The sequence below is a fragment of the Aythya fuligula genome, chromosome Z (assembly GCF_009819795.1).
Source record: "Aythya fuligula isolate bAytFul2 chromosome Z, bAytFul2.pri, whole genome shotgun sequence".
Taxonomy (NCBI): Eukaryota; Metazoa; Chordata; class Aves; order Anseriformes; family Anatidae; genus Aythya; species Aythya fuligula.
In genome coordinates, this window is record NC_045593.1 from 39,494,149 (window position 1) to 39,509,787 (window position 15,639).

Genomic DNA, 15,639 nt, shown 5'->3' on the forward strand with positions numbered 1-15,639 from the left:
TTCAAAAAATGATTTCTTTAAAAAATTAAAATTATAACTCCAAAGTGAACTTCAGACCATTCCTGCCTCCGCAGTCTCATGCTCACCTAAAGATATAAAACATGCCCATTTTGTTTCTGATATTGCACTTTTAAAATAAAATAAAACAAATCAAAACTTCACCACCACCACCACCCAAAAAACACCACTTTGTTCTATTACTTTTACGTTTTATTTTTAAGTAGACAATTACTGTGAGTTTGCTAGAGGCTCACTGTCATGCACTTTGCTGACATTCATTCAAAAAACACCTCAGCCTTCCCTGTACTGTATCCATCAAAATTCAGTCAGACCTGCACAATAAAGAATGTTGGGGATTTGTCTTTCTGCTGCATTCACAGACAGAGATCTCTCCCAGGTCTTGGGATGTGATGCAGAAAGCATTGCACTATAGTTTATTTTTAAAAGATAGAAGCCACACAACACACCAGATCCTCTAATTTCATTGAATACACTGCACTCTTTGTCATGATCCATGTTACTAGAAACTCTAAAGCTCAAGGTAGAACTAGAAATCATTGTGGCAGCTGTAATAGCTGTTGGTGTTAGGAGAAGCAAAGTCACTGAGGAAGGGTATGAAGGACCTTTAACATCTGTATTATCTGAGGTCTGTCCTGAATAACACATATATGTGCATTCGTACATTCATACATTTGTGCATTCATACCCAGCTACGTACCCACACTATAGCTATTCCTGTAATTCAGACAACATGTATCAATAATCAACTTTTTATGTTTGGGGATTTTTCTCACATCATGCAAAGAACAATCTTGTTAATTGGGTAGATATTTGAGTAATGAGAGATAAATAATTATAAATTTATTCAACAGTATTATTATTAGAAAGCTATGTCAGATCATTAAGAGTGTAATGTTTCTCAAAAAGGAAAGCAAGAGGCTAGGCAGCTCATAACTCAGCACTTTAGTTGCTTGTGGCAAACTGTTTCTTACTGAATAACCAGAGAAGTACTTCAACTATACACAAATTACATTTCATGGTGACACTAAATCCAAATGCAGTTTAGCAATAAATTTAAGTGTTCTTCCACAAAACACAGCACAGAGAAACAGTAGAGAGGCATTCTGAAGGTAGTGCATTGCCATTCTGTATGAAAATTGAAGAGCATTTTTGATTCTCTTGCTTATTAAAGTAGAAATGTATAGTCTTTGATGTAGGCAAAAAATAATCACTATGTAGGATTCTTTTAGGTCTATAACTTTTCTTCTTTTTTAACCAGATCTTCATGTGATCCTACTTATCAAAAACTCAGGAAAACCTTGGTTGAAAGCAAGTCTCAATACAGTGCTCTCTAGAATTACACAATGTTCCAGAAGAGACCTCATTTCTTCACATTATTAGCACTCACAGGGCTCATTTCAGGTAATGAGGCTTTGAGTCAAATAATGTGAATTTATGTGACCTCAGCACAAACTATTTATCAGCTGTTACTTCTTCCAGAATACTGCATCTGGCCCTAATTATACAGATATTATTAGGTATATCTGAAACTATAGTCTCTAACTCCTTATGTTCTAGGAAAGCCAATTATTTCCTGTTTTATTATTTTTGTTTACTTATTTTTCCCTGGTAGTTTAAGGGAAACTTTATTACCTTTCTAGACTAAAGGCAACAAAGGTGTAAAAGGTGTAATTTGAATAAGCTGTCATCTCACTTAAAATCTTATTTATGTTTAGACACGTATATGCCGGCTAGGCTAAAGAAAGGTAGACTGGGCTCAAGCCAGAGACAAAATGACAAATGTCAGCATACAGCTCAGGAGGAGCTCAAAATATCGACATGTTGGCTGGTGAGAAAATTGAGCACAGAACAAAATTTATAAAACTATAGAAGTCTTTGCTATGAAGTGGTCATGTAGCAGAGTAGGGGTTGGATTTAATTTGTTTTGTTTTGTTTTATGCCTATAAAGTTACCTTATTTTATCAGTGTGGGGGTGATAATGATGCTTGGAACTAACCCCAAAAATATGTCCCTTTGTAATATCGTTGCCCACACTGCTACTACTAAAAACCAATTGCTAGTAAGAGCAATTCTATGTTCGCATGCCTTGGAAAAAAATAAATAATAATAATAATTTAAAAAAATGATTTGTATATGATTCAAAAATGTTCAAATATGATTCAAAATTGACTGGTTGTCTATTCTAAGTTACAAATTTAATTTGTATTAATTAATTATTAATACAATGAATTTGATCATATTTGATCATATGCAGTGATCTGCAAGGAATTAAGAATGGATTTATTTTTTTCCAGTGCCAGAAAGGTGTTAGCCTAGACAGCTAATAAACCAGGTGCCCAAAATACAGAAACAACCATATAAGGTCATATGAGATAACAAATGCACGTGAAGTCTCAGTCAAAAAGAATAGCAAGAGATATATATTATCTATTTCTAGGTATTTGCATGTATTCTCGTAATATTATTTCTAATCACATAAATACAACTGTGTCTCAGAACATTCTGTGAGGAAAAATATCACTAAAAATAACTATCAAACACACCAGAAATAACATACCACGAATTCAACAAAAGTCTACAGCAGAAGAGTGAAATAGTACAGAGTTAATTATCTAGGATTTGAGACTTTAACAATTGAAAGCTCATACTCTTTGTGTATTTCTAAGCAGTGGAGAAAACAGCTTACCCAGTGCTGGGCATAGGAGGAGGGGACTGGAGCAGTGGGGTCAGAGTGGATGTTGCCTGCAATATAAAGCCTGACATACTTGCTGTCCCCATGAATGACTTTCCCACCACTGAGATGTAGGGCACCTATGACTTACTACAGTACACTTTTGCCACAAATCCAGTTCCCCTTCTGGAACACAAAAATGTGGTAAAACTTGACACTGAATACATGTTTCACCCTATTATTCCATCTTTCATGTGGTCACACAAACTTTTTATATGTCCCCAGGAAAAGGTTTACATACAAACAAGATCTATGCTTGAATAAGAGCCCAGTCCCACACTTGAAATACCAGGTAAATGTAACTTGCACAGACAGAAGGAGAAAAGGAAGGTTAACAGATCTCCACCATGATTTGTAAAAAAAAAAAAAAAAAGTTATTAATGGAAATACAGATGTTCAACAATGAAGAACTAGTTATCTGCAAAGACTTTGGCCTAAGTCCCTCTGCTTTTCCAGAACTGACAAGGAGAATTTTTTCCTAACATCTTTGTGCTCTTGTGCTATTAAAAAAAAAAAATCTGATTTTTTTTTTCTTATACTGCAACATCTCCTCAAAAAACAAGATCCAGAGCTGATGGAATAGAAGAGCATTGGGAAAGCTGAGATTTAAAAAAAATATGACAACTCTGATACCAAGAACTTAAGGCTGCTGACACGTAATTACATTTCCAGAGTAACCTGGAGAGTTTGGGAGAAATAGAAAAGTTTAAAAGTGATCTAAGGAAAGAAAGCATAGGAGTATTCCAAATCCTCACGCATGTAATTTCTTTCCATCATTGACCCTGTTCCAGATATAGAAGCATAAAATTTTATCTTCTATGAAAAAACAGAGTAGGTGTCCCAAGTCCCAAATCCAAAAATCTGATTATTTCTTTCTTGTCTAATAAATATATTTTTTCCTGTACTTTTGTTTTCAGACCTGCACTATGAATATGATGCAGAATTAACATTGTAGTTTTATTTCCAGATTTATGGCCTCCTTTGCACAACTTTTACATACAAACCTGATGGCTCAAAATTGCTTTCTCCTCAGCTTTAGTGAAAATAAATGTGATATATATATATATATATATATAAGCCAAGTAGATTATTTATATCTTTCCAAAATGTCTTAAATTTATGCCTTTTTAATGATGTTCTGCTTGACTCTAACAACTAGGCTAAAGATTGCTCCTCTCCCCAGTCCCTATCCTAAATAAAAATTTTCCATGTTTCATAATGAGATACATTTTTATGTTATCTAGATTCAGAATACTATTCTGAGAAATTATCATTAGGTAAACAAAGTACCAAAAGCAAACAAATAGAAACAGAGTGGGACTGCATAGGTTTTGTTTGGCCAGTTTCCAGTTGTTTTTTTCATTAAATTATTTTTCATTAAATATCAGAACCATCAAAGTGACCTTTGATGGTTCTACAAGATGTGAGATTATTTATTGAGCTGTTTAGAGATTCAAACTGATCTGTAAAAACCCAAAGCCTTCTATTTATATTCTTAATTCTTGGAAGCAAAAAAAGATACTAGCTATGCACTGCATATAGCTAAATACTAAAATTTAAACTGAAGGTTACAGGATGACTTCAGAAATGCAGTAGAGAGAATTTCACCTTGAATAAGCTAAACGTCAGATACACAGCTCATACAAAGTGTCCTACATGGGCAAAGGCTAAAACCCATCACTGAAAATAACTTTCCTGGCCTTCAGTGTTTCAGAATTCATCTCCTCTCTCAGCTTTCTGGTAATTTCATTAAAGAAGAAAAAATAATTTCATAGCCATAATAATGGAAAGAACACCTTCATAGCTGCCCTTGAATGTGTCCTAGATTATTATTATCATTGAAATATAAATTGAAAAACAAAAATAATAAATAAGAATTTCATTTCTGGGATTAGTAGAACTACTGATACTTGAGACCATACTTTTTTGTGGTTTTCCAAGTTAGTGTTGCATTTTTTAGTTCCTATGAACAGAAATAATAGTTGCAACTTAAATATATATTTATATAACCTGTTAAGCATTAGCTATAAATTTATGAAGTAAAATCATTCATATTCAGTTACACTCACACAAGCAAATAAAGTGCTTATTCTTCCGCACCTAAACTGGCAATGATGTAAATACTAAACTAGCCAGAATATTTGTACTATGATGTCATGAAGGCACCAATATGTCCCTTAAGAATTAGTGGCCTGCTGTAGCCTGCAGACCGCTACAGCAAAAGAGGTTCAAGACGTTGCTAGAGGGGGCAATATGCTTTTCCTCTGTGCTACTAAAGAGAATTTGCCCAAAATCATAGCCTAGTCAATATTTGAAAATTACTACATGGAACAAATGTAGGAGAAATATTATTTAATTTCAATTCACATCCATAAATTGATCATTGGTTTTCCACTGGTAAGAAAAAATGACACGTCTGCTAAATATTCTGCTAAAACAACAGACTAAGCCATGGCAGATCCAGCAGGCACTGGGGATAACAGTGAGGATTCCATCTGATTACAGTCTCCTTTTCCAGTTTCCTTCCAGGGTGTATTTACACACCCCAAGGTATGAGTGTTGTTTCTCACAAAAGGCAGAGGAGAAAGATAATTCCACAAGGAACTCCTCAGAATTTCAGCCCCTTCATTAAAGCATAGATAATATTTTACAGGCCATTGCCTATTCCACTGTCTCTGTGGATTCACACTCCGTTTACTAAACAGACACCTAAACATGTAGTGCTTGGCCTACCCAAGCTCTGACAAGCTTTCAAACCCATTGCTAACTGTAATAAAGCAACAGGGAGAAGCTGCATTTGCATTTTCTCTTCAACACACAGTTAGCTTGATGGTGGGCAATTTTTCATTTTCATTGCAGTTTTTACTGCAAAAATTAGGATCAGAATATTAAATGTCCAATGCATTCTAGAAAGCTTGAGATGACAGTAAATCATACCAATCTGACCTTTTCAGGTTTGAAATGTGATTTATTTAGCTTATTCTCATTCACTCATAGTGGTGTTAACATGGGAGGAACAAAAGTTTATATATAAATATAAAAAAAAAGATACAGCCTATGTTCAAGCTACAAATGTAGCATTCTTGGTTGATCTTAGCCCAGCTGCATTTTTTACTATCTTGTGGGGAAATAGCTCTCCTAAGATAGTCTAAGTATCTACAACTGACATTTTTATGCCGATTTTATTGTTGTTATAGGCTCTTTTCTTTTGATCTCTTTTAAACAACCACTCTGAAGATTTGTGCCCTAAGTCATTTTCTTTATGGGAAGCCTAGGAGAGTTAATTCATGTTCATGATCTTAGTGAAATAGACCATACAACTTCTACCATTCCAGATTTTGTAGAAAACATGCTATGAAACAAGAAGAAAGGCTTCACTAGATCAGAATATATAAAAATAAAAGATCTGTGGCCTTAAACTGTATTTCTGCAACTCTTCTGCAGTCCAATCTTTGAAAAAATACTCCTCAAAACTGTCAGCAATGATGAAGCAAAAGATACTGTACCAAAATTGTAAAAAGTTTAGTGTCTGAGCTCTGTGCTGACTAATTGTAGTCAGAAGACTCAGTCCAATATATGAGACTAGAAGGCAGATGATTACAGAAAACTTAGGACCTTGATAACATAAGAAATCATTCATTAGAAATGTTAATAAAAACATGTATGTTCTATGATCATGCCCATTTTCTTCTTATTCAGATAAAATTCTACATATGCTACATTAAATTGTGTGTTTCCCTCATGCTAAAATGAGATCCAATAGCATGTACTTATTAAAAAATAAATTTATCAGTATCAATATTTGTAGGAAAAGAAGAGGGAAGGAGGTAGGGAGGGATGAAGATGTTCAAACAAGAGGAAAGAAAATTTTATCAACACTAAAATGCACTAAGGATTATATTCTGCTAGAATGTTAAGCAATCCCTTATGATATTTTCAACAGAAGCGATTACTATTACTCTAACTATTATTTTACATTATAAGTATGGATTAAAAAACACAGAAACACTTTTTCATAGTAACAGCCTTGGTACTTAGCGAGGCTTAACAAGAATTAATACATTCAGAAACCATTTCAGAATAATATACCCGAAAATTTCCTTCTGTGATGAAGATTATTAATTTCATGTTTGTCACAAATCAAAAATATCAATATTTTGGTAATAGCAATATTGTTCATATCATACATACAGTTCATATAATACTGTTGTTTTGCATTTTGCCAGAACAAGAAATGTCATTATTTATAATCCTAGAAATCATTTACTAGCATCCAGAACAGAGATGTATCAGTGCAGAAATATTGTTAATGGTTCATGAAGCATTTATGCTACTATGAAGAATATGATAGAATTTACTACTAAATACTGAAAGCAATAAGCAATGGAAAAGTTGTGCACCTTACAGAGGCCACATAATATCTTAATTTTCTTCAGGATCCTCATAAAGTACAACAGGTAACAGGGCTGTGGTTGCATCCTTTTGATTTATGAACTAGTAGAGAACCACACAGATATCCTATAGCTAGCAAACTTACAGCAAAGTTGCTTTCAACAACCAACTAAAATACATTTCTGAACAAAAGATATATTAAAATAAAGGAAAAATTATATCAAATGGAATGACAAGAAGACAAAATTTGCACATTGTTGAGCTACATGCAGAAAAATAAAAGTTTAAGATGTATAATCATAGTTGTAATTACCATTTCCTTCAATGTTTGTTGGGTTTTCATGTTTAGGCATTGTGACTTATTTCTCAGGTCTGCTCCAGCTGCTACCTAAATAGGAGATTGTCTGAAGGTTGAGTGGTTCACGATAAATTCAACATCGTCCTCCTGTCTGTCACTGAATGGATGGCACTGGTGAAGTTTCACCGACTGAAATATAAGAAGATACTAATTTCCTAAGTAATTAATCTTTCATGAATGTTTAGTTTACTACTTAGGGTTTGCAAGCTAGGGTCAAAAGAATGGAAGTTGTTCACCTTCTTTACAATTGTTAGCGAAAAAAATAAAAATTTCCCACAATGTACTTATCTATGACTAATACTAATGTTTAAACGCTTAAGTGCCCTACTGTACAAGGATGTTGCATGGTGTCCTCACAAGGACACTTAGGTGAATACAGGTCTACATTTCTACTGTGTTGTATGTAGAGGATTTTTATTTTTTTCTCATGAAAGACAGCTATTATCTTAGAGTTACATTTAAATGGCATTTAAATAGCTTTAACAAACGAAAGCACCATAACACTGATTTAACATACCTTAGCAAAAGAAGCCTGACAATGATATATCTGCTGGTTTATATTTGCTTCACTGGAGGTGGCAGTTCCCTTAAAATTCCTTACTTCTGTATTTATGCAAATATTGTGTGTTATGTCTGTAGTAACAGCTCTACCCTAATTCACTTTGCATTTACAACATTGGACAAGGTTAACGGTGAAACAGAGCATACATTTTAAGACAGAGCATACATTTTAAGACAGAAGTCAGGATTGGAAGTAAAATATTAGAAAAAACATGCTATAAGAAAAAGCTCAAGTTAAAAATTAATTAATATAAAATGCAATTATTGCTGTGTATTTAACTACTAGAATCCCTCAGCGTGACCCAGCCTGAAAAAAAATAAAAAATAAAAAAAAAAATTGGTAAGGATTTGAACAATATACTTCTTGAAATGCTCTGGAATGTGTTCTGGATCCTCTTATCCATACTGTTATATTTTTCTTTGTTTTTCTTTGGAGCTGTCACTCAAATGCCCAAAGAAAGTTTATTTTTTATGTATATCCAGTGATTCTGGGTGCCTTACTTTCATTTCCAAATTTTCTTATTGGGATTTTTTTTTTTTTTTTTTTTTTTTTTTGATATTTCGAAAATATTTGGGAGTGGTTTTTTGGTCTGACTTGAAATTCACTTTACAGACAAAAATATAGCCAGGTGTCCAGTCCTGTTTCTGTTACAATATTGACATTCTATGCTTCAAATATGCCCAAAAAGATTATATACACATATACAACAGGCATTTATTTTCATGCAAGTTGGGAGATACTCTTTTATCTACAAAACATGTTTTATGAACTATTTTGTGCTTCCTTTACTGAAAACTCATATTACTTATTAAACAAAAACCCAGTTTCTATGCTTTTATATACCTGGGAATGGCTTATAATTCAAAATAAATTAATAAATACAGGGAAAAATTCATATCATCTCTGTAAATACAAAGTTAGACCATGCTCAATAAGTTATGATTTTAAGAACTCACATAATGAATAATTACATTCTAAAAATCCATTTCACTACTTCTTTAATAAAAAGAACATCTCAGGAGGAATAATTAATATAACATTCAAGTTTATGATTCTGCAATGACTTGTAAAAAGAAGCAGTGAAAGAACTCTAACATGTTTGGCAGTTGTAGTCAAATTGGGAGCTTCTTAATGAAGCTGCCTGTCTTCTTCAGAAATTCAAGTTAATAATAGCTCACTTTAGTTTATTAACTACACTGGGAAATCCTTGATATATGAAGAAAGACATATATTGAGTGTTAATTTATTAATCATTGCAAATAAAAAATGTTATATTAATACCAAAAAATGTGATGGTAGTATTCAAAAAGAACTAAAAGGATTGCAGATATAAATGTAGCCTGAATGTGGTCTCTGGGCCACATCTATATTCAGTATGATATAGATGAATTGCACACACCTTATTTTTTTTTTCTCAAGGTCCACATTATACCACAATGCAACTTCTTAGTGTAGACAAGCCAAATCCAGTCCTATCTGTGGTTTACTTTTGTAAATGCAGGAGTCTGTGTTTCCAAGAGTTCACAAAATCACAGAATCACAGAATCACAGAGTGGCTGAGGTTGGAAGGGACCTCTGGAGATCATCTGCCCAGCAGGGTCACCCAGAGCACATCACGCAGGATGACATCCAGGTGGGTTTTGAATATCTTCAGAGAAAGAGACTCCACAACCTCTGTGGGCAACCTGTTCCAGTGCTCTGTTACCCTCACAGTAAAGAAGTACCCTCTCATATTCAGGTGGAACTTCCTGCATGTCCGTTTGTGTCCATTGACTCTCGTCTTCTTTCTGGGCACAACTGAAAAGAGACTGGTTCCAAACTGGTTCCACTGCTTCCTGCCCTCTCTGGTGTACCTTTAAAATGGGGGCTGCCCATTATTTAGTGTTAGTGACTAAGTCACTGTTTTATTAAGATAGCTTAGTGCAGAGCTCTTATCTATAGATAAGATATATCACAGTTCCACAAACAATTGTGACAGCACAGAATGAGGAAACAAATTGTGACATGATGTGGGAAAGGTCAGCAGCAGAAATAGGATGCAAGCATTTGAAAGCAGCCTTGCCACTGGAGATAAGATAGCATGCAGCTACTTCCTATGTTTCTGCTTACCCTCGGAGACCAAGTGTTAAGCAGGTATTGAGGACAAACTGTAGCAATTTAATCTGGTACCATTCTGCTGCTACTCTAGCACATAAATGAATAGCATAAGTGAATGACTGAACACATAGCACAAATAAATGACTGCATAGACAGCATGTTCAGTTTTACAGCACACCAATATTGCAAAAAATGCTTTTAATATAGTCTGTCTTTATATAATAGCTATACAATCTGAATACTGAGTGGTTTTAATATGTAATAGATGACAAAAATACACCTGGTACAGACAGGTTCGGAGAACTTAGCCTGTTCCTAAATGAATTTGTTCAGCATAACAAATTTGTTCTGTTAACAAATATGCCTTTTTTTTTTTTTTTAATATAGTTCCAATCTGTATCTCCATGTCAGGGACACTTACTACAGATTCAAAATGTTGAAGCATGCATGGTACACAAAGGTTGAAGATCAAACTAATTATCCCTTTACCACATCTGAAACTGATGGAACAACCTGCAGCAAAGTAAGTGAAAAGTATTGGTCCACATATTCATATCACTAAGTTGATAGACCATTTGATAGCTGTCTGCCCATCAATCTATCTAAAAAGATCTATCAATATATCCAAAAGAAAAAAAGATGACATTAAAGAACAGTGATATCATTATGTTTGGTACAAATATTAGTGCCTCAGTTAATTTGCAAGGTTCAATTTTGCTTGCAATTAACATTTAAGATACAGTGCCACAACCCATTAATGATCAAATAATCACTGTAGTTTCTTTCCTGACAATGCTGCACATCAGCTGCACTCAGATTCTAACAAGATTAAATGCTCTATTTGTTGATTTTCCATGGTTCAAGGTGCATTTTCCATTGGTTTCCAAATATACTCTAAAACTTAAGGCAATAAATGATCTTTTAGCAGAGCTTTTTTGCCAAGGTGACTCTTTTCAGCATGGACTTTTTTACTTTCAGGTACACAAAATTCATATCCTGCTCTACTGAATCATATGGTAAAATCAGGTAGTTCTGGATGAGGGTGTGAAAGCAAGCAGAAATCATGGAACTGTAGCTGTGCTACTGAAGAGGCCTTTTTCTATGTAATGCAATACTTACGTCAGCCCTTCCCTAACCTGCTGCATCCAAATGAGTCAGATGAGCCTGAACTGCATTAATAGTAAGTCTGTACCTAACATCCTCATTATCTCACATCCTTTCACAGCTCAGTGAATGGTTACGCTGATCATGTCTGGGAGCAGCAGGAGGTCGCACCAGGAGGGATCAGGGCAGGATGAGGGCAGCCCCAGGAGGGTCAAAACTGCCCCAAGGGGCATGAACCTTCATCAGGGCAAGATCAGGGCAGTGACAGAGACATCAAGGAGTCCCTGGCTGGGCAGCCACCTTCAGGTGACAAATATCATAAATTAATTTTGTGTAAAAAAAATAAAAGTTGACTTGCATCACTTTTGCTTATTGACTTCCAAAGTAACATGATCAGCTCCTGAACAGTGATTAGACACTACCTTGTAACAGAAAGGCAAATAACCTTGTGCTGATGTCACACTGGTAAGCATAGTTCAAAAAAAAAAAAAAAAAAAAAAAAAAATTCTTGCCTGGGTAGAAGTCTATGGGCAGCAAATGAAAAGGCAAATCTAACAGCTAAGTCAAGAACCTTCATGAAATTCCAAATGAGCTTTTCAAGTATTGTTTCTGGTGCTACCTGAGGCTTTTCTGGCATTTCTGAAATAATGTCTTTTAAGATTCACTTAAAACCTGGAATTTAAGTGAAAAGTAATGCAAGGTGTATTTTTATTTCTACTTATCTGCTTTATGCTCTACTGGTAAATATGATTATCTGGTTCAGAGGAAAAGCATTAGAAGTCTCATGAAGAATCCATGTTTAAAGATTTTCATGTCTGTCATTGTACATCACAAGGAATTTGGGTAGCATATATGGTTTAAAGGAACTTATCTGAACTGTTCTCGATCACTGAATCTGTGATGTTCCATCGCATATATTCTGGTTTTTAGATTAGGTCTGAAAATTTGAAGCCACAGGCATTTGGAAGTTTATATGAAAGTGCGTGTATGTATATTTATTTTAATTATAATGCTCTTTTCTACTTGGAATCATAATCTCAGCATTATCCTACCTAAAATGAATGGCTGGCTACATGAATACAGCTGTTTTCTTTAATAGCAACATCTGATATCATGCACTGTCTGCTATTCTGACTGCTCACAGCACTTGCTATGCTGATGAATGGACACAGTGCTCAGATAATTGTACTTGCTGCCTAGCTATGGCTTCACTCCAGATTTACACCTCAGTGAAACCTTATTGCATGTTTTGTCTGAGATGAGAATTAAAAAAAAAAAAAACAAAAAAAAAAAAAAAACATTGTTTCTTACATGATTGTTGCAGGCCTTGAAGTACTTATTACTATAGTAAGTGCAGCTGGAGAGATTAAAAGGCATGACCAGAAGTCTTAGCCTGCACTGTTTTAGACAGAATGCACTTGTGAGCACTAAAATCCTCAGAATTTAAAATTTCACAGCCTTCAATGTCCCATGTAAAACACATACCAAGTTCTCCTAAATGCTATATCCACTTTAATGTACTCAATCTGCAATAAACACCCTACACTATATAACACTCCATCAAAGAAAGTAGCATTCAGTTTTGTCTGCTTTCCACACAAAGTTTCATTACATTTTTCAGGCTGCTTGTTTGCAAAGGATTTAGCAGGCACAGGTGGCAGAGCTCAAAGTTCTCCTCACCATTGTGCATGCCAGAAGAATAGGAAAGGTTGTAATCACCTTCAGTCATTCCCCTCTGTGGACTTTGACCATTGCATATTCTCGGAGCATTAGGATCAGAGCAAAACAAGCCCTCCATATTCCCCAACTCAGATTTGTACTCCAGTCTGGTTCCTCCGCTGACTTGGTAAGTGGTAAGCACTATAAAACTAACAATAACCCATCTTTTTCTGTAGGGAAAAGCATAGACTGAAAGCTACCAGAAACTTATTTCTTCATGATCAGGAGATAGAATTTAAAACCTTGAATATGAAGCTTCAGCAAAATACTAAAACCCTGAGGTACAAAAGCAAATTCTGTGGAATGACTGAGGGCATGTTACATTCAGCAAAAGGAATAGGTCTATTAATACCTCTCTGCTTCACAGTGCCTGTAAAATCAAGTGGATATAATAAAAACAAAGGGCAGTAATCTAGAACAGTGCTACTAGTAGTCAACTCAGTGACAAATTCCTCATCTGCTAAGTTAAAGATTATTCATAACACTGCCCATGTACTTGATCAGTGCCTGCTCCTAGGAGCTAAAAGAATCCCAAGAGGATAAGGTTAAACAACTGAAGAATACCAACAAATTTTTTGAAGTATTGGCTGGAAAGCTACGCAGAGGAAAAGGATCTGGGGATGCTGATTGATGCTCACCTGAACATGAGCTGGCAGTGTGCCCAGGTGGCCAAGAATGCCAATGGCATCCTGGCTTGTATCAGGAATAGTGTAGCCAGCAGGACCAGGGAGGTGGTCATCCCTCTGCTCTGCTGAGGCTGCACCTTGAGTACTGTGTGCAGTTTTGGGCCCCTCGGTACAAGAAGGACATTGAAACCCCTGAGTGTGTCAAGGGAAGGGCTAAGGAGCTGGCAAAGGGCCTGGAACACAAGTCTTATGAGATGCAGATGAGGAAACTGGGGTTGTTTAGTCTGGGGAAGAAGCGGCTCAGGGGAGACCTTATTGCTCTCTACAACTACCTGAAAGGAAGCTGTGGGGAGCTAAGGGTTGGACTCTTCTCACAGGTAACTAGTAATAGGACTAAACGGAATGGCCTCAAGTTGTACCAGGGGAGATCTAAGTTGGAAATTTGGAAACATTTCTTCTCAGAAAGAGTAGTCAGGCATTGGAACAGGTTGCTCAGGGAGGTGGTGGCATCACCGTTCCTGGGGGTGTTTATGGAAATGTGGGACCTAGAACTTAGGGACATGGGTTAGTGGGTGATATAGTTGGATTATATGATCTTAGAGGTCTTTTCTAGCCTTGATGATTGGGAAAAGTTTAGTACTAGAACAAATCTTTTTCTTGCAGTAGACACTATAAAAATATATGTATAACTACATAAAAAGGCAATTTGGGCATCAAGAAAAATGTTTTCATGAAGGAAAAAAAAATAAAAAAAAAAAAGCAGAAACTCACTATTTAGAATCTTTTCAACTACTGATATGGCAGATTTCTCATAAGACCCATTTGACTGAGGTTTGTTATGAGAACTCTACAGTAAAGAAAACCTACTTTAACTTCCATATACTTTCAGCCTTAGGTTATTGAACTAAAATGGTGGAAGCCAAGTAGTGTCAATGATAGTATCAGTCTTTGATATGTGAATATCCCTTCATTGGCAAAAACTTTGATACTATTAGTTCATTCTCTGCTCATCACCTGAGCAGCTGCTTAACAGAAATAACTTTTATTATTTGGCAGCCCTGGACAAACTCATACAATATGTTAATTTTTTGTAAGTCAACTGCAGGTTGGGTCTCCTACATTATTCCTGGTCTCTTCAGAATATCCAAAAATTCATTTGATAAGGGAAATAAATATACTTGTATCAAATACACAGAACAAGTTAAGATAAAATTTTAAAAAGCCTGTCTCCAAACTAATATGAGCTGGACAAAATGCAGATCATCAGCTACTGAATAAATTACAGAAAACTCTAAAGCTATGACTTGTCAGTGAGCTTTTCATTGCATAGGCTTAAACCATTGCTGAAAAACAAAGGCAATCTTGGAAGAGCTTTTTCAGAGTACCCTCAACCTTGTCCATAAACACAGCAGCTTTCTGTCATCATTTATTGAGATAAGATCCTTGGAAAAAAACAGACTCACACTTCTGACTCTAGCATTGCCATGATATGATGCCATAATCAAAGGTTTAATACCAGTGGTGGTCCTGGTACTCTAAATCCTGTGTCTGCTTTAGAGCCATCTGCAAAATGAGGCAAGGCGATTGAACACAAGGCATGGAGAGGGGTTTCATTTATTTTTCTTCTAATGTTTCCTAATTCTTCCTAAGGCTTTGGAGGCTTCACTGTCCACTTTCTGTGCCTGATATACTGTGTCACACATTCCTAACCAAGACCATTGATTCAAATTCAGGGAGAGAATATTAGTTTTGTTATCATATACATATTTTTCTATTTGGTGCAAAATTCACATATAAATTTGAGCTCTCCATGCATATCTGTCAAAGTACATAAATTGACTTAATACTTCTAACTTCTGAAAAATTATGGAAGACTATTTTTTTTTATTTATGTTATATTTTGACCATCCCAATAATGAAAAGTGTCACAAAAGTGTCTTCATATATCTAGCATATCACTCAATCTGTAAAAATGCGCAAAGTTAGAAAAATAAGCAGTGCTGATGCATGTTGTCATATCACTAGCTTC